At 48.1% G+C, this 14,787-nt stretch overlaps 1 pseudogene; it reads right to left on the bottom strand.

The window, feature by feature from the left end:
- Positions 1-500: 500 nt before the first annotated feature.
- On the bottom strand, positions 501-10,972 carry LOC123107228 (glutamate receptor 2.8-like; annotated as a pseudogene).
- Between the last annotated feature and the right edge of the window lie 3,815 nt (positions 10,973-14,787).

Raw genomic sequence — 14,787 nt, 5'->3', positions numbered from 1 at the left:
ATCATATTGCGCCAATCTTCTCTGTATTCCCGTCTGACAACACTAGAGTTTGGTATGTGGGGATACTGCAGCCAGGGTGTTTGTTAGAATGCCAACGCAAGGCAACCTTTTCCACATCGTTTCAAAAGCAACAGTGTTAGGTTAGATGCAAAATATTAACGAAATGATCTTACTCAAGGAGAATATATTTATCCTAGTTCATGAAAAAGTACATGATATAATGTCAGTCCAGGAAAAAGTACATGCTAGAATGTAGCCAGGTAGCGTTTTCTGTCTGTCAGCCGAGCGATGCCTGCGAGGTGAACTTGAGCATAAGTAAACTGAAATTTTACGTAGTTTTGCCTGCATAGCAAATTCTACATTAACCAAGTTCAGCCTGGCCGCAGATATCTGTTCACCTTTGTTCTTTCGTCTCCCTATGAATGATCTGTGAACCAATATGAGTCAGTGATGGTTGCCTTGTTATTTTGGGTGTGAGCATCTACTGCCTGGCAAGCTGGTCACCATCTCCGTTCGAACCGTGAGGCACTGACAGTGTTGTTTGGCTCTCTATCAATTCAGTTCCCTCTCCATCGCTGTTTTGATCGCCTTGTTCATCCATGTTCTCATTCTCTTGCCCATGTCCGCATCCGTTCTGGTCATCTCCTTTGTCCCCTGCATTCTGTCGATGCTTTTTGTAGCGGTTCATCAGCATGGCCACAAGAAGGGAACCGGTTGTCACAATTCCAGTTATGAGGAATAAACCCCCACAACTTTCGAAACTGATAGCACCTAAAGCATCAGGTGCGCCGTTATTTTGATGGTTGTTCTGATCTATCCATTTACTTCCAAATTGAATGATAGTATCTCCTCCTGTTATGTTGAGTATTGCCGTCAACATGTCAGCACGTTGCGTAGAATTCTTGGGAAGTGCCTAATCAACAAAGAGATCATTGTTATTAGCTGCACGTCGTAACAAAAAAATGTTCCACCAACAATATCTGACTAGAATAAATCAAAGCCTGTAAAACAGAGCCCCCCCCCCTCCTCTAAAATGATAGTATCTCTACTCCTAATGGACGAATTGGTTGAATAGTCCCCCCACTTTCAACCGGTTTATTTTCAACCGGTTTTTCTTCGTCCCACCTCCCACCATCCCCTCCCACCGGTTTTTCTCTTTTCTCGTCTGACCGGCAATACCCAACGTATTTATGGTAATCAATCATAATTAATCCACGTATAGTAATAAATCAATCCAGGTATGGTAAGGTCATAACTCAGGAAATTTTGAATATGGTAATTATATGGTAATAAATGTAAATTACCCCAAAGGCTATCAATCCAGGTATGGTAAGGCCATAACTCGGGAAATATCGAATATGGTAATAAATTTAAATTACCACCGGGTATGGTAAGGCTATCCACGTATAGTAATAAATCATATAGTAATAAATCATAATTAATCCACGTATAGTAACAAATCAATCCAGGTATGGTAAGGTCATAACTCAGGAAATTTTGAATATGGTAATTATATGGTAATAAATTTAAATTACCCCAAAAGCTATCAATCCAGGTATGGTAAGGCCATAAATTGGGAAATATCGAATATGGTCATAAATTTAAATTACCCCAAAGGCTATCAATCCAGGTATGGTAAGGCCATAACTCGGGAAATATCGAATATGGTAATAAATTTAAATTACCACCAGGTATGGTAAGGTTATCCACGTATAGTAATAAATCATATAGTAATAAATCATAATTAATCCACATATAGTAATAAATCAATCCAGGTATGGTAAGGTCATAACTCAGGAAATTTTGAATATGGTAATTATATGGTAATAAATGTAAATTACCCCAAAGGCTATCAATCCAGGTATGGTAAGGCCATAACTCGGGAAATATCGAATATGGTAATAAATTTAAATTACCACCAGGTATGATAAGGCTATCGATCCAGGTATGGCACGCCCTCACCTGATCACCTATCACAATATCCAGCCCCACGCACGCACCAAAGAACCCACCCGGCACCAAACGCTGCTCCTCTCGATCCCCTCGAGTAAACGCTGCCACCGTCGTGCGATCTTCCTGACACAGACGCCGTCGCCGCCTCCTTCCCACCTACGGCGTCCCCCACGTCCATGGTGACGGCGCTCGCGTCCTACACTGACCCTCCGCCTCATATAGGTAGGTCGTTGATGGAGTGGGATGTGCCGCTGCGGTTTGGGGAGGCGCAATCACGATCTGGTTGGGATATCAGTGTGGACTCGTTCTCTATGATGAAGGATGGCGCTGCCTCCCTGGCAAATGGGATCGGAGGAAGGGGCTCTACGTCGTGAATGTCGGCGAGGCAGCGGCCGAAGGCGAGCCCGACAGTGAGCACGGGTGTTCGTCCCATGAAATAAGCGGCCACGGAGGGCGGATCTGAGGCCACCCCAATCGCCGGTGGCCCTTCCTCCCATCGCTCATCGCCTCCATTCTCTCTCTCCTCTAAATCTTTGTCGCTCCTGCCTGATTCTGGCCGACGCCATCCGGCTCTCACATCGACCACCACCAGCACGACTGCGGACGAGGCGCAACCGCAGGCGCCGTCGCCGCCATCCTCCTCCACCATCCTTCCCAGCCGTCGTCGGGGGCACCCGCCATCTGCGCTCTAGCCCACCCGCTCCCTCCTATCCCCTCCCCCTGCCTGCCAGCCCTGTGATCCATCGCACAGATGGCAGGTACTACAGCGACCTCCTCCCCAGCGGATCCGGCCTCCTCCGATGGAGATCCATCCTGGGCACCGCCTTATTATCATGCATGCACGTCTATATCAACGTCTCATTCCACCTCACCTGAACCTTTACCTTCCCACCTCTGCTTCAGATCCACATCACTTTGCAAGGTATGTGCTTGATTGTTTCGAACTGGATCGATGGATTATGCAAGGTACTTTGGGTGTCGTCATTGACGGCAATTGTCACGCCATGCTACCATCGGAGGGGTCCCTCATCGATGATTAGGGTCTTCCGAACTGCACGAGCTCCATTGAGAAGGATGTTTTTAACTCTGGTTTTGCCTACATGCTTTCTTTGCCTATATCTACTTAGCTAATGTCTTCTTATAGATAGTAGCTGCTGAAGTGGTGATCAAAGTTGTTCACTATAAGGAAACAACCATGATAACAAAAGTGTATATTCCCTGACCTTTGACCTGAAGTACTTTTTCATTAGAAATTTGCAACAGCCAGGCATTGAAATTAGCAACAGCTTCGTACGTACTGAACTAATTTGCAGCAACACGTACTGAACTAAGTTAGGTTATGCTCATCGTTCCAACATGCTTAGTGATAACCACCTAGCAAGTTGATCAAACATGAAAAAATTGAAGTGCTACTGCTAATCGTACTATTCTGAATGTGAAAATCTATTTAATTGGCTCTTCTCTAATTGTACACTTGCATAAATCTCAGATCTTGCAAATTACAGTATAACCATAAAAGTCATGCTTTGACTCCTATAGGGCCTTTTGCACTTTAATATGACTAATAATTTGCCTTAATATCACAGATTGTATTACTACCTTTCCAAGTGAATGACATTCAAGAAGGTCATTAAATAAAACCAAGAAATCCTTCTGGTACTGAAGTGTAGGAAAGTTGAGACTATAAAACCAAAAGGTTATATTTACGTTTATTAGAGAAGGTTCTTTACTTTTTATAGGAAAACACAAAATGTTGCGATGTAGAGTCTAGGTGGTGGGCCTCCTTGATCCACTTGGTGGATGAGGGCGACTCCGGTCCTGGCACCCATAGTGCCAGTGATCCAAAAATCATAGGGCCTGGATATAGCTCTAGCAGACGTATGCGGCTTGCGCATCGAGCTTGGTCGTCTCGAGCATGGAGATAGGCGAGTTGTAGACCAAGAGCTAGTACAGAGATAGGCGAGTTGTAGACAAGAGCTGGTGGGCAGCAAGAAACGCATGCACACCAAAGAACAAATCTGAGTCACATGCCTACTTCTATTGGTTTCTACAAAGAGCGGCTAACTTAGATCTTAGACCAGTCGGTCACTGTCGAGGTCGCCAAGGTGATCTTACAGCACCGCCGTGGGGATTTCTCATGATTTTATATAGGCAAGCCGCAAGCGGTGGTGGTGATTGGCTGGGTGGTGTCGCTGCCTTGGAAAGAGACGAAGTGATGGTAAAAGTAAGCAGGATCCGATGATTCTTCCGTGGGGATAGCCAAAGTCAAGATGTCGACTACAGACTCGTCGCAGACTTGCAGTGAACCTGGATGCGGCGAGCCTGATTTGTGGATCGATGGCGGGTCTTGACTTTGTTAGGCCGGGATTGGATGGTTGCGGAGGGTGGTGTGCTTGGTTGCGTTCCCATGGAAGAATGTGGCCTCCTCGTGGATCTGGTCATGCCCATCCTAGAGAACATTGTGTCCCTAGCTCCCTCGAGGAGCAAGGACAGTGCAAGCGGCAGCAGGGGGTAGGGTAGATGTAGGGAGGGATGTTGGCGGCTGCTCGAGGTCATCATGATGAAACCCTTGACGTCCCATCTTTATCAATGGAAGTGGAAGAGCACGAAGTCGAGATTGGATAGGAGTTTGAGTTCTTTTTGGCACCGATCGGTTCCCCCCTTAAGAGATGTATTTTTTTGCGTGCGAGCAAACAGTGGGTTGATTCTAAAAGGGATAGGCACTTTTCAACAGAAGTGCATGACGGACCAAAAATATGACCTCATTTTATTCGTTTGATAGATATCGTATTATTCGTTGTTGTTCGTTCGGTGAAATTTCCTAATATTTGATTGTTGTATTTCTAATTAGAGCACCCCATAATCACCCAATATGAGAGGATGATAAATGAAAGATACTGATTATAAATTTTGAAGAGCCCGTGGCAACGCACGGGCGTTATACTAGTAATATTTGATGATCAATAAGATGGTGTTATTGTTTAAATAGTAAAAAGATGCAGTAAAGGGTTTCAGGCCTAGTTTGTGATCCTTGTGTAGTGTTATTATATATTTATTTTTAAAGTTGTTGTGGAAAGATAGTTGAAAGTCTATTGCTCTGTTTGGTAAATAAAATTAGAGTTAGATGAAGATCTCATATGTTCTCAAATTGATGGTTGACCTCCCACACGAGATCTCATATGTTCTTAAATGCAATAAGATAGCCAAACAACCAGGTATCTAAAAGTAAACCAACAAAGAGAGACTATTTCTCACAATCCACCGAATTCCAGACTTAGTCTCAGTATGATAATCGCAAATATCAGGTCATGTTAAAGTTTCTGATAGTAAATGTATGGACTATGTTGTTATGTGATGGTTCTTCCAAGCCACCTGTCACTGAAGCAGTTGCATAAATTCATTTTCCTAATTGCATCATTACTGGAAGATACATTTATTTATTTTCACTATTAGATAGCCTTACTACCCATTTATCTTTGATTTTTGTAACAAATATTTATATGTCTTATGTTTGAATTTTTGAACTACAATCTTGTGGTGACATGGTAAGCAGAATTGAAATAAACACATAAGCACATCATTTGCATAAATCACTAGCCAACTATTGGAGATAGTAGTGGTGAGGGCGGCTAAATGGCTCCCGAGCTCATCTGCTCCTGCGCATGAACAGTAAAATCCAAAGAAATACTAGAAAAATCCAAAAAAATATTGCATCGAAGATGTGTTAATGTGTGAGGTTTGTGCCAAATTTCAGCTCATTTGGACATCGGAGCTGCCCTCACGCACTAAAATATCTTCCATGCAAAAACATCGAATTTTTTTGAATTATTTTAGTATTTATTTCGATTTTACTGTTCCCGAGATCAGATGAGCTCGGGGAGCCAAAATGGATATTCGATAGCAGTGAGTGTACTTAAACTTACAAATGCAAAACCTGCGCTCTTGTAAATAGGCCCCACCATTGCATAACCTTGGCTGTACTTTGCAAGAAACAATTTGATGTATGGGACTTCAAGTACAAGCGCAGCAATGCTTCCATTTGATAGAGCACTATAGAAATCATCAGGTGTAGCATAGCCCCTGATCTTTGATGCATCAAAACCAATACCCATCAGTAGACCCTCTATATAGGAACCTTGGTGGAACCCTACATATTTGCCATTCTTTTGGAGTTCGTGCACATCAATCACTGTTGGTGAAACCTGTTGTGTAGAAAGCATTGATGCAAAGCTTGCTGTATAACTCGCTGCAAGTACCAGAGCAACAATCTTCCATAAACGCATAACAATTTTAGCTCCAAAGCTTTCCAACTCCTCCTCTGCAAAAATAACAAGCACGACTTGATTAAGACGCCAAAGAAATTTCAAAGCTGGAATACTGCAATGCACGCCATTTCAGAATTTGCTAAAAGTATATGTAATTTCTTTAAATGAAAGTCATACCATTAGTTTTTAACTCATACAGCTAGGACCAGTTAATTTCCTCCCTCTGATTCTTTAAGCACTATTAGTTAGATGTAGTTAGATAGATCTAGGTTATTTTTTTGTTGAATTTTCTAAGATAAATTTATTTACAATAGAGACCTAGAGATTTGTAATCAGATGAGCGTAATGATCTTTCTTGAAGGATATTTTGTTGATTCTTCTTATTTTGATATAGTGCAAAATATGCTTTATCTATGGTACTAAAAATACTTGTCCGAATTCGATCATACAAAGATATAAGAAACTGTAATGTTTACTCAACTCCCTTCAAAAATGGATAATATTGTAATCGCCAGTTGATTGAGTGAAAAGGGACCACGAGCATGTTCATCGCCATTTAGATACTCCAACAGCCAGACAACAACTCCTGTGTACATAAAGAATAAGATGCTGGCAAACCACATTGTAGTGCTCAGTGGTTTCAAAAAAAGCCACAAATCCTTCAGCATGTAATCCTTGACCGGAACAATCATCCCTACTCCGGATTCTGTGTATGGCACAGTGAAGTCGACATACAATGACCTGTTGTATCTTACGGTAGTATCTGCAACCGCTACGTCGTATTCCTACAATGGCATTAGTCAGCTTTATATATTTAATAAAAAAAATAATATCTACATTTTAAGTTTTTCCCTAATTTTTTTAAAGATTGATTGAACAATATAAGCTCAATTTTTCAACAAAGAGAAACATTTTAAACAAGCAATATACTTTGATTTCCTTTGAAGAGAAAAAAGAATAGAGTGAGCCTTTCTGATTAGCATCCATTTATGTATAAGATGGAATAATTGCAGCCTGAAAGCATAACAAACACTGGATGGAAATGTGGAACACAATTAATCCATGGTAAAATGTTCGAGCTACTAGAGTTTTTTTTATTAACAGTGAGAAATTTCCTTTTAATAAAGTATTTCTTACTTGAAGATAGACTTGGTAAACAAAATCATTGTAGGTCCCCGTAACTGAAGTATCAGTTGTGCCAGATTCTAGGTAGTCATAAGAAAATGAAAGATTCTTTCCTGCCTCCTCAAATATGTCAATTGAAAGGCCACTTATTGTTATTTTATTTGTGATAGGATCTTTGTATGTCTTTATAAACTCCGGATATTCGCTTGAGTGCAGACCGACTCTAAGCTTCTTAACAACTATAGGAATTTTCGAGCCCATTGGTATTTTGGTTGAGTCTCTTGGCCAGATTACAGGATTTAGATCAATCATTGAGGCCGGTCCTGCTTTTTTGAAGTCATCTCGCTTTAACTGCCGTGAAAGTCCACTTTTCGCATTCCAAAACCCCATTTCTCTCCAACCTCTCCCAAGCACATTTATTATTTGGAACATGGAAACTTGGAGGCATCGTCTGTTTGTAATGTCAAGTTCACCACTTAAACCATTGAACTTGTTTTGTACAATTGCTGCTAAGAGTTCAGGACCGTTGGTGGAAATAACTATGGATTCCAAGCATGTGGAGTTTTTAGTGGACCATGGTTGCTTATCTCTAGCATTGGATACCCCAACCTTTTCCGCTGCGTTTGCGAATAACCATCTCATATCATAGCCCCATAGTACAACAATGCTTAGTTTATTAAAGGGTGATTCACCTGGATTATCATGTTGGTACATTCTGTTCCACGTTATGGATAGGTTATCAAGTTCTTGTGATCTGGGCACATGATACCTTACTCCCAGCACACCACTCATTGCCTCATTGACACTTGGACTCAATGAGTCGATGATGTTCCCCACTCCATTTGTGGTGATCCACACAAATCCCTTGTTCATCATCTCTACCTCTTTTGCCTTCGTAAAAAGAAGGGAAGTCATAGTGGATGATATGTGAACAATAAACACCCTTGTTTGCATTGCCATAAACCCATTGAGTTCTTGCACAATGGTCACATGTGTTGCTGCTGAAGGGATGACAGTGCTATACGCAACGCGGACATCAATTTCTTGAAGTGCATCAATGAGATATGGTAGAATGCCTCTCCCATAGTCAGTGTCATCATATACTGCTACCACTTCTCTCCATCCATAGGCTTGTACAAGTGAGTCAATGCTATTCACCTGAGCAGAGTCATCCGGTGTTTCTCGTGCAATATATGGCATTCTATCAGAAGTGAGAGAGGGGCTTGTTGTTGTGAATGATACTATGGGGACTTCGGTTAAATTTCCAAGACTGGATATGAACATAGCTTCTGATGATTTCTGGGGACCAATGATGGCTTGCACTTGGTATTTCTCCAGTAACTCGATAGCTTTCAGAAGGGCACACGAAAGAAAACGATCGTCAGATAATATCTGTTGAATAATTTGTAGTACTCAACATCACAATTGGTTCTTTCAAATATTGGAAAAAGGTTAAGAAAAACTTATTTTTGGACTTTCTTGTTATATTCATTCATACTCTAATTTACATTCTTGCATCTATGCTTCCTCATAATAAATAGCCAAGTGATGCTACGAGAAGCTAATATTTGATAAAAACACATGTGCAAGGAAATACAATATTTAACCTCTTATTTGGGAACATACTTACACATGTGCAAGGACACACGACTAGAAATATTAATCCACCCACTAAGAAAAGCTTGAGCTGAGTTTCTGTGGTATTCTAACTCTTAGCAAACTTTGAAGGAATATCATGAGTACAATTTACTTGTTCTGATTCAAAATGCACATCATTATTTGTTTTGTGAAAATGCAAAGCTTGTGCCTCGATAAATTAATAAAGAACTTGAGTCTATTATTATGTATCATTTGACAGCTCGTTCTAGCTTCTTGTGGATGTTGGGTACCATGCATGTTTACTGTCTGCTTTTGAACTTTGACTGTAAATTTCCAATTACAAAATACAATCACAAGAAATCATTATAATATAAATTTGAATTCCAATTACGCCGAGTTTATATAACATAGCCCACATATTATTGGATTATTTTTTGTCAGTGTGTGTAATTGGACACCCTTAGCTTTCTGTGGCAGAAAATGAAATACTCACCGCTCCTTTCATGGGAAAAGAGGCTTGGGAGGCTATCTCTCGGATGACACATAATAATACACTTGTACATGATAGAGTTCTGAGCTTTGCCAGATATTTTGTGGGAGGTAATCAAAGATGGCATTTTGTGACAAGGTGTACTAGAAATTGAAGTGGCATTTTCTTCTTGAAGCCCTCGGGACGAAAGGATTTTCACCTCTTTGGTGCAAGTGGTTGGAAATTTTCATATCCGCTGGAAGTTTTGGTATCAAAGTTAACAATAATTTAGAGATAAAATTCCAAATAAAGAAAGGCCTCCGTCCGGGAGGATCCTTTCTCCGTGTATGATCCAAGTTAGAGGATCTTATGAATAGGATAGTGCTTCATCAAGTGATTGACAAATAGTTTATTTTACAGTATATATGCGAACGATACCATAGTATTCATGAATCATGACACTAGAAAAACAGAGAAAACCTGCATTGCTTGGCACATTCGAGCGTTTGTCTAGTTTTAAAACATATTTTTCATTAAAGTGAGATCTTCTGCTTTGGCGAGGCACATGAAACAGTTGATCAACACTAGCATGTTTGGAAGTGTCTCAGAATTCCATATCCATGTGAATTGGCGGGAAATAGAGGAGCAACTCGAGAAACAACTAAAGGAGTGTGTAGGCTAGTTCTGATGAATTTGGTTCTTAGCAGTTGGCCGGCATTTTTCTTCCACGTCCACGTCCCTAAAGGAGCAATTTGGTTCTTAGCTAGAAAAAAAAGGAGGTCTCGTCAAATGGAGTCTGTTATGTAGGTCCAAAGATAAAGGGGCACCCTACATCCAAGACCTTGCAACAAAACAGATCAGTCTTGGCAAAATGGTTGTTTAAATTAATCAGTGAGGATGGTATGTGTGACATGAAACTAACTTTTGTGGGAAAAACTTCCGATATTTGGGTTGAGTTCAAAGATTGATCAAGTGAGATTCTAATAGGATATTTGGCTTTGACACACTTCACTCAACTTAAAATATCGAAAACAACTTTTAATTGTGAACAGAGGGATGTAGGTTTCATCTTCACGAAAACTTCCCAAACGAGAAATAGACTGGACTAACCAAGCACTCCCTCCGTCTGAAAATACTTGTCGAAGAAATGGATGTATCTAGACGTATTCATCCATTCCTTCGACAAGTATTTTCGGATGAAAGCAGTAACAAACTCGAGGACATTTTTTTTGGAACTGTATATTTAGGAAGAACTGTAGCAAACAAAGTCTTCTGAGTTTCCTGAATCGTGACAGACACGCGTACCTGCTGATGCAGCCTGGACATCGCCCATGGAGTCCCTAATATGGAGAACAAGCTTCGTGCTGTAGTTCCGGTGGACGGCGTAGAAATCTTGGACGGCCAGCAGAACGCTGGTCCGCGCCACTTTGCCCACCGGCGATCCCAGGTCGAGGATCACCCCGACGTGGAATCCATCTTCTTCGCCCGTGGCGTTTCGTGCTACGGCAGCGAAATCGATGAGGAGTAGCAGGAAGAGGATGGCTGCGCGTGCTTTCTCCATTACACTTTTCTTGTGCTGAGATGCTCATCGTGCCCATATATATATGACTATTTGCTACTGCTTCTCAAGGATGATCATAGAAGTTGCGGGGTAGATTCTCTGGTTTGTGACAGGTTAGTAGTTTATATTTCCTCATTGGATTTTGGCGTTCGTTTTATCTGCAGGCTGCAGCCAAGGTGCGTGGAACTTTAACCGGAATTGCCTCTTGAGTAAATGAATTCTTGCATGCATGAGACGACAAGAGGAAACAAGATTCAGGACTGTTGAATATATTTATGCTTGTAATATTGTGTCATGGGGATTCCAGACTGGCCAATAGAGAGCGGATGGAGGCGCTGGCGTCTGGCGACTGCTCGGGCGGCGCCCCTGGCGACGCGGGCGATGCGGCTGCCCTGCCGCCGCCCCGCCCCCCGTCCCCTCCCTCGAGCTCCGCCCCCTCGCCGGCGTCCGCCGCCCCTGTCCCTCCGCCGACCCCCTCCCCCCTGGATTGTGTGGGCTGACGTCACCGCTGGCCGCCCCGTTGTGTGCCGGGACCATGTCCCTCCCAAGGCACCGCCGCGGCTGCTGCCCGACCACGCCGGTGGCCCTACTCCCAGGGGTGGGAGTTTGGCCGCCCGTGGGTCGGGCCGGCGCCGGCGTCTCCCTCCTGCCGCCTCTCCGGCGCAGGGGATGCAAGGTCTGGCCTTGGGTTCCGGGATGCCTTCCCGGCGGCGCCGCGCTGGCAGCTGGGGTGTTGCCGGCCGCGCGGATCGTGGCCCTGCTCGCGCCTCCTGGAAACCCTCGACTCCGGCCATGCCTTCCTCTGCTCTGGCCTGTCCAGCTCCGGCGAGCCCGCCCGAGCTCGCCCCGGTCCTCTCCCGACGTGCTCCCTTTCGGCCCTTCTTCCCATCGCGCGGTTCCTCCGGGCCCCTCCCTCCGGGTCGCATCCCCGCCCCGCCTTCCCCTCGCCGTCCCTGTACGCCACCGCCGGCGGCCACCGTGGCGGCGCTCGGGGAAACCCTAGCTCCCCGCTTGGCCACTCCGGGGCGCTCATACCGGGCCGCGGTGCTCTTGGGCCGGCCTATGGGCCTGGCTGCTGGCCCCCTCCCCAGGGTGGTGGACACAACTACGGCCCAAGGGATGCGGGCCTCTGCGGCTGGGGTGGGCCGGTTCCGCCCCGCACAGCCCAGGTTCGCCCTCTGGCGGCCTCGGGCCCAAGCAGGCGGTCGATATGGCCCCCTGTAGGGTTCCCTCGTCCCCCGCTTCCCCCCACCCGCGCCGCCAGTTCCAGCCGCCCCGCCCCGATCCCTACTCGCCGGTGCCGCCATCCTCCCCACGCCCCCTCTCTCCCCACGCTGTCCATGTCTCGGGAATGGGGGGACGATGCGGGGCGCCCCAAGCGCCGGGCCGACGAGCACCGTGACCCGCCCCGCCCCTCCCCTGATGGCCACCGGCGTGATGCCGACCTGCGGCAGCAGCTCTCCTCTCGGCCGGCTCGACACTCCCCGACGCGCGATGACCGCCGCTCGCGCTCCCCGGCACGCCGCTCCTCTCCTCGGGCGGCGTCGCGGGACCATGGTAGGTCACCGGCCAATGAGTCAAGGCCGTCCTCGCGGCGGCGGTCCCCCTCGCCTGCCCGTCGCCGGGACAGGTCCCCCTCCCCGCCCCGCCCGCTGCCCGTCGCCAACCCCAACAGCGCCCCGGCCACCCGTCGCTACCAGCCTCCCCACTCCCAGGCTGCGTTCCCGCCGTCTAACGGCGGTAATGGCAAGGGGGGGCGCCAGGGTCCCAAGAAGAAGAAGAAGAAGGGCCCTCCGCGCCCTCAGGCTGCCGCCTCCACCGCCGCCGCGGTTCCCCCTCCGGGCACCAGCGCCTCTTCCGACGGCCCGCCGTGCTTCAACTGCGGCTTGACTGGCCACTTCCAGGTGGCTTGTCCCAACCCCCCGATGTGCTACCTGTGCAAGGATGCCGGGCACCCCGCGATTCTCTGTCCGGATCGCCCGGTGACGGAGGAGATCATGATGTACGGCCACGGCATCGAGGACATGGCCTTCTTCCACATCGAGGTTCCAGAGATCCCCCCTCCCTCCCCCTCGCTGCTGGCGATTGTGACGGTCGTGGGCGAGGCCGTCGCCACCTCGGAGCTGCTTGAGGCAGAGCTCAACCACTTGTGCAGGTGCACGTGGGATTGGCAGGTGACCCCCACCGCTTCCAACGCCTTCTCGGTGATCTTCCCCGACGCTATGAGTATGGGATTCTGTACCCGCAGCAACAACATCACCCTGGCACTCAACGACATTGTGGTGAACATATCTGAGCCCCAGTGGGATCCCAAGGCTGTCGCTGTCCTGGACACTGCTTGGCTCCTCATCGCCGGCCTGCCAGATGTGGCCCGGTCTGAGCGAGTCATCTGCAGTATGTCCAAGAGCCTAGGCAAGGTGGTGGTGGTTGACGAGCTCTCCTTACGCAAGGAGGAGGAGGTCCGGGTCAAGGTGAAGTGCCTGGACTCCTCCATGCTCCATGTCACGATCCGGGTCTTCTTCAACAACGACGGCTACGACCTCAAGATCTGCCCCGAGCCTCCGAACCACGTCGGCCGCCCCCGCTTCTCTGATGATAGTCACCTGGGGGTGGCCCAGCTGATGCCGATGACTCCCACTGCAGGCGCTCGCGCCACTCCCGCCTCGACGATCCAGGAGATGACGAGGACGGCTCGGAGCACTCCCGCTCCCCCTCCCGGGAGCCCTCCAACCCACCAGCGGGTCGTGGCGGTTCCGGGGCGGGGCGCACTCGAGTGTCGGCCGCTGACCTCGCGGTGGCCCTCCGCTTGGCCACCCCGCCGGTCATACCCTCTCAGTCTCCGTCGGAGTCGGCCAGTGACATCTCCAGTGTGGGCCTCCTCGTCGCCCCGCCATCGTCGCCTCGCTCCTCCTGCGCCGTCTCCGTCGCTCCTCGCCGTCGGGGCCGGACCCCCCATCCCCCGCCGGCTTGGCCTCCCCGGTCTCCACAGGTGGAGGCGGGTGTGAGGTTCCCGTCGCACCTGCCCCGTCGCCTCCACCCGCGGGGGTTGTGCTCGGGATCACCCTGGAGCTCGCCGGCCCGCTCCCCCCGCCGGTGCCCTCCGACGTCCGTCTCTCCTAGCCGACCGCCCCGTCCGCCTCGGTGGCTGTGGACGTCTCCTCGCCGACCTCCGCGCACCCCCCTCTGACGGTGGCGTACGCCAGGCGGCCCCGCTCCACCTCGACGCCGGTGACGTCCTCCCGCCGCAGTGCCTGCCTCGATGCGGCGCGGCCGGCCGACTCTCCGGCGCCATCCATCGCCGAGCGCGCGGAGCTCCGCGCGGCGGTCCGGAACCTCGAGTCAGGTGCGGACCCCGACCTCCCCAGTTCTTCCTGTTGCCCATTTTCCGCTCTTGAGGCTGCTCCGCTTGGCCACCTCGCCAAGGTGGCCAATGACTCGGCCATTGTTTTCAGGGGGGAGGTCGGTCCCCCCTTAGAACAGATCGCGGCCATTAGGGCCCGGGAGATTCTAGATGGCAAGCTGGCTGAGACCCGCGCTCGCCTGCTTCGGCCTCCCGAGAGGTCGACCACCACCCCCACGGTTCAGGCCCCTCCGGTGGCCGACGGGATAATCCGTGGCCGCACCCGTTCGCGCACTGCTGCCCTCCGCGCTCAAAGCGCTTCCCGTGTCCTGGGGTCAAGCAGCCCCCCGATGGGGGCTTAGATGCGGGCCCTTTTCTGGAACATTCGCGGCTTCGGCCATGATGGTCGTCGTCGCCAACTCATTGAGTACATTCGTGATGAACGCATTGACATCATTGCCATCCAGGAAACCTT

This window comes from Triticum aestivum, chromosome 5A, assembly GCF_018294505.1.
Source record: "Triticum aestivum cultivar Chinese Spring chromosome 5A, IWGSC CS RefSeq v2.1, whole genome shotgun sequence".
NCBI lineage: Eukaryota > Viridiplantae > Streptophyta > Magnoliopsida > Poales > Poaceae > Triticum > Triticum aestivum.
This window is presented reverse-complemented; position numbering and strand designations above follow the sequence as displayed.